The sequence below is a fragment of the Camelus dromedarius genome, chromosome 23 (genome assembly GCF_036321535.1).
Source record: "Camelus dromedarius isolate mCamDro1 chromosome 23, mCamDro1.pat, whole genome shotgun sequence".
Lineage (NCBI taxonomy): Eukaryota > Metazoa > Chordata > Mammalia > Artiodactyla > Camelidae > Camelus > Camelus dromedarius.
Window position 1 is genome coordinate 19,092,750 of NC_087458.1, and position 5,355 is coordinate 19,098,104.

Below are 5,355 nucleotides of genomic sequence, written 5' to 3' on the forward strand. Positions count from 1 at the left end.
CATTTTGAGTGGTGTTCATTTTGTTTTGTTAAAGATTCTTTATAGTAGAAGACACATCTTTCCGTTTGCAAGACGTGAATTTTCTGTGAAAATCATTTCTCCTTTCAGGGCAGGGGGCCAGAGATGGTTCCCGGGGGCTCCTCATGAATTCAGCCTAGTAAGGATAAAGGAGAGAGGTGGGGGTCGCTCTACCGTCCTTATCTCTGTCCGTTAACTCTGGTAGATGACAGAGTGCTGTGAGGCAAGGGCTGAAAAATGGCCAATGATTTGCCGTGGCCACCATGCAAGACAGGAACAGTGTCTTTTCTCGCCTTCCTCCTATCACCTTCTTGGTGCCTTGCATATAACTGCTGTTCACCTAATGTGTGTTCAGTCAAATCCAAACCAAATGCTTATGTTTTGTAGTTTGGTTACTTTGGTTTGAGGATGTCTATCTCCAGCTCTGTCATAGTCCATGCGTCTGAGGGAGATAAAGGAAAACTCTAGACTTGCAAATATTATATGAGTGCATACACTCCATGCTCAGCTTCAGGAGGGCTCACATTTTAAAAAGCCCCCTCCATTCTTTAGGGGACAATAGCTTCACGGAATCCCAAGTTCCTGACTCAATGGACACTGGACCAACATGTGAGAACCAACCTCCGTGCCGACCGTGTTTGACGAGTGGGCTTCAGAAATCTCTCACAAATGGCCTGGCAGCTAAATTGACCTGATTTCTTGCACACACACACACACACACACACACACACACAAACCCCCAAAGCAGAAAAACTTGCTCAATTGCCTTATATTCCTGGAAGGCTATGGATTCTTGGTTTCGGTTCATTTAGAGTTCAAGGATTCCAAAAATAGCATGCACTTCCTTTCAAGGTAAGGCTGTACGCATAAATTATGATCCCATTTCAGATCATTGTCAGAGGACAGACAAATCACAGATAAAGATGTTTCCTTTATTTTTTGCAAATTATCATATCCAGTAGAAGGACTTGGGGTAGCTGTACCCATGCATTAGGGAAGGATACATGCCCCCAGTAGGATTGTTTGGAGACTTTGAGGTAATCTGAATAACATGGTAATATGAACGTTATCCCCAAACCTCTCGTAAGTGGGCCGGGATAATTTCTTCACTGTAAAGATCTACTTGTGATGTTATTCCCGGTTCAAAGTCATACAGGGTTCAGATTAGGTTTTTTTTTTTTTAATATGGATAATCTTGGGTAGATTTGTTTGTGTGTTTCAAGGCTAAAGCCTGATTTTACTGTTTTAAAAATAAATGACTCTTGTTATAATAAAAATCCACAGACATGAGTCAGATTTACTCCTACTCTTTTATCTTGATTCACCCCAACAGGGAACTTAAAAACCAATTAATCAGCACAATTTCTTTACTGCCAGGAATAGAGAGAAATACTATGCTTAGGAGAATCCATGCAAAAAATCAAGTATGTAACACAAGGGCATTGTTACCTCCAGTCCCAATTTAACCTTGGGAAGCCCTGCAGGCCTTTACTGCCTCATGTCCTCCTCGGGGTCGCTCATCTTCTCCGTGTCCCCTAACTGTCAAAGCTCATGGGAGACCTGTTAGCGGCCTGTTGACTCCTGGGCCCTGTGGTTTTACACATTGTAGCTGCCCATTTTCCTGAAAATGCCCGAGAACCATGTAGTTCCGAGCAGCAGACGTGTCACAGGTTTGGCAGAATGGCCTCATGTCCTCCTAAGGCAGGCCTTGCCTGGGGTGTCCTGTGTGGGTGTGGTTACTCAGGTTGGGGGAGGTCTGAGGGGTGAGGACGGTGCTCCCCAACAGAAAACAGAACCTTTCCAAGAAGATGAGGAAGCCCAGACTTGTTTCTATTAATTCATTTATAAACTAAAGCCTTAAGGGTGAAGATTAAATTAGAAAATTTAGAAATGGATAAAATTTACTAATCTCTAGAAAAAACTGGGACAGTCAATCCCATTTCAACCATGTCCCACTCAAACCCATCTTAATTTAGCACCTTAGTATTGCCCCTGTTTCATACATGTGATTCTTGTCTGTCTAAATAACGTGTCACTTCACGAGGATGAGAACAGTATCTCATGCTCCCGCCATATCCCCACAGGAGCAACCCAGACACATACTCAGGAGGTACTTAGAAGGAAGAAAAGTCCATTTCTCAGTTGCCAGGCAATATGAGAAAATGGGAGGCGAGAGCCCTGCATTTGGGGTTGTGAGGATGCAGAGGGTTTAGGACTCTGCCTTTGAGGAACTTACTTCCGCTGGAGAAGTCACACACACACACACACACACACACACACACACACACACACACACACACACACACACACACACACACAAAGTGCACTTGTTCAGGCCAGTAAGGGAATAAGCATGAGTTACTTTCTACTCTAAACCGAACCTCCCTGATTGCAGCAATAACTCTCTCCGTAACGCCAACCGTCCAGCTCTCTGAATAGAAACAGAGATGCAATTGTGCGACCTTGTCAGGAAAGTTGGTCAGAGGACAAACGGCCATATTCACCCACACAGGATGTTATCTCTGCTTCTTTGCAGAGTGTTTGGCAATGCAGTCTCACTGCCTGGCCAGTGCAGTGCAGAATAGTGAAGTCAGGCATCGACAAATGTTTGCAGTTTCCAGGAAGACTTGTTCCTAAACCTCTTGGGACTGGCCTTCCTGTGCAGCAAAGACCATCCTATGGGACGTCACATGGCAAGAGGGTCAGGAAACCCTTGCTTCGTAGACTCTCACATTGAGCTAATTACATGATGTGCCGAAGCAGCAGGGAAGACGTTGGTTAACGTGAGTTGGCTCTCAGGAGTGGAACTGAGTGGCTGGAGGACAAAAATTGGCAGAGGAAGGAGATTTTTCCATAGTGCACCCTTATTTACTCTTTGAATTTTGAACCACATGAATGTTTCATTGAGTAGTGCTGCTGTGAACATTGGGGTGCATGTATCTTTTTGAGTTATAGTTTCACATTTTCCAGATATATACACAGGAGTGGGATTGTTGGGTCATATGATAGCTCTATTTTTAGTTTTTAAAGAATCTCCATACTGTTTTCCATAGTGGCTGCACCAGTTTACATTCCCACCAGCAGTGTAGGAGGGTGCCCTTTTCTCTACACCCTCCCAGCATTTATTGTTTGTAGACTTTTTTGACACTTAGTCTTTTTGTATTTATATTTTATTTTTATAATTTTGTTGGGAGGGTAGGTAATTGGGTTTATTTATTTATTTATTAATGGAGGTGCTGGGGGTTGAACCCAAGACCTTGTGCATGCTAGGCATGTGCTCTACCACTGAGCTATACCTTCCCGCCTAACTTAGTCTTTTTTAAACTTAACAGTCCCCAGGTTCTTTGGCCAGCATGCCGTGGCCTAGTCGCCCTCTCTGCACCCACCCCAGTGCCACTTGAAACAGGGCACCTGGAGTGGAATCTAAGACTCCAGATGTGACCTGGCCGTATGCGGCCTGTGACAGTCACTCTCCTTATCCAGGATCTCCTGCTTCCAGAAACGAGACCCAAAGGGCCTCTGTGTTCCTAGCAGCCTCGTCACTTCATTCTCTCACGTTGACTTGCCACCAGCGAAAGCCTTTTTTGTCCTTTCAGTGAGAATTGCTGTTCTGACCGCTTTCCTCAGGCTGCTAATTTTTAAAAACCTATATACACAACTATATTCCTCCTTATTAAGGTTCCTCTGGCTAGATTCCAGCCAGTGACCATCTTTTTGAATCTAGATTCCATCAATTGCTAGTCCTCCCAAGTTTGGTTTTCTGGTCCTCTGTCTTTCTCTCCGCCTTGTAAATAGCAGTCAGGAGCCAAACCCCACTGTGCGGCTCTAAAGCTCTCCCTTTAGATCAATGTTCTTAAGGCCCTTTTCTTTAATCTCCGTTTTATTATGCAAACATTGAGATACACAGAGAACCAGGACTAGTAGTAACACAAACACCTGTATATCTTCCACCTGTCTATCTTCTGCAATTGTCAATATTTTACCATGTTTCCTCTATTTACATACTGTTTTGCTGAATTACCTACAAATAAAGACATCATGACTTTTTGCTTACCACTAATAGTTTATTTTATCATTTGCAGTCTCCTCCTCCCACCAAAAAAAAAAATTCTCCTTCAAAAGATAATGCTGTTATCACACATAAAAAACGAATAATAATTCCTTATTGTCTTCTTTACTCTGTTCATATTCAAATTCCCCAATTTGTTTCCAACATGTTATTAAGGCTGATTTGTTCAAAGCCAAAATCAAGGTGGCAAACTGCATTTTTGACTCTTTTAATCTAAAAAACTGTACCTCAACTTCTGTTTTTCAATGCACTGCCTATCAAAGAGACCAAGATAATTGTTTTGTAGAATGCCAAAGACCTGTTTAAATACTGTCTGTCTTCATGCTGGTGATTTCCAATGCTGCTATTGGGTAAGAACCATTTATTGAATAATTATTCATTTTTCCTTTCTATTAATCAGATTCATATGTAACTACCAGTTAGAGCTTCTGGTAAGGATGAGGTAACACTCTGACCATGCTGGGTTGATACAATCACAGAGATAGATCCAAAATTGTGATGTTGATAATTGTGTAACTTTGACCAAGTCACTTAGCCCCTTTGAGTCTTGGTTTCCTGTGCTCTGTAATAAGGATAAAATTATCTGCCTCAGGAATCAGAGCAGCATGTATACCAAGGTTGGAAGGATACAGAGAAGATTAGCATGGCCCCTGCACAAGAATGACATGCAAATATGTGAAGCATTACATATTTTTAAAGCTAACCTCAAATGTATGTTTATTAGATATTGCAAAACAGCCCTTCATAAGAGGTTTCTAACTTATATTATCACCAAAAATGTATGCAAGTGCCTGTTTCCCTCAGCTTCAACAACAGTGGTAATAATTTTTTATTCTTAAACCAGTTTTAGAGACGAGAAACTATATCTCTGTGTAACTGAAACTTATATTTCTCTAATTATGAGATCAAACATTTGCAACATGTCTAAGGGCCATTTTTATATGTTTTTTATAAATTGTTCAGCTTTTAAACTTCATGACCCATTAATTTTTAAATAATAAAAGATTTAATTATCCAAATGGCAAAAAAATAAATTCCTACAGTGATTGATACGATAGCACTCATGGTTTCCATTTAGAGTCTCTGAGCGCAGGAGCCAACACGTGTTTTCATTTAACATTTGGAACTCTAACTCTTTAACATTTATCAAACCCTGTATGCTGGTAAGGAGGGTGGTCAGATGAGCATTTATTGTGTCCCCTCCTCCATGCTCCACACTGTTCACAGTTCATGTTTCATCTTGACAGGAACCCTACAAAAGCAGTAGG

General features: G+C 41.6%; 1 non-coding gene across 1 annotated transcript; it reads left to right on the forward strand.

The window, feature by feature from the left end:
- Window positions 1-4,670: 4,670 nt before the first annotated feature.
- LOC116148238 (U6 spliceosomal RNA) lies at window positions 4,671-4,782 on the forward strand. The gene has a single exon (XR_004131757.1). It is a non-coding gene; the product is annotated as a U6 spliceosomal RNA (small nuclear RNA).
- The last annotated feature ends 573 nt before the right edge of the window (window positions 4,783-5,355 follow it).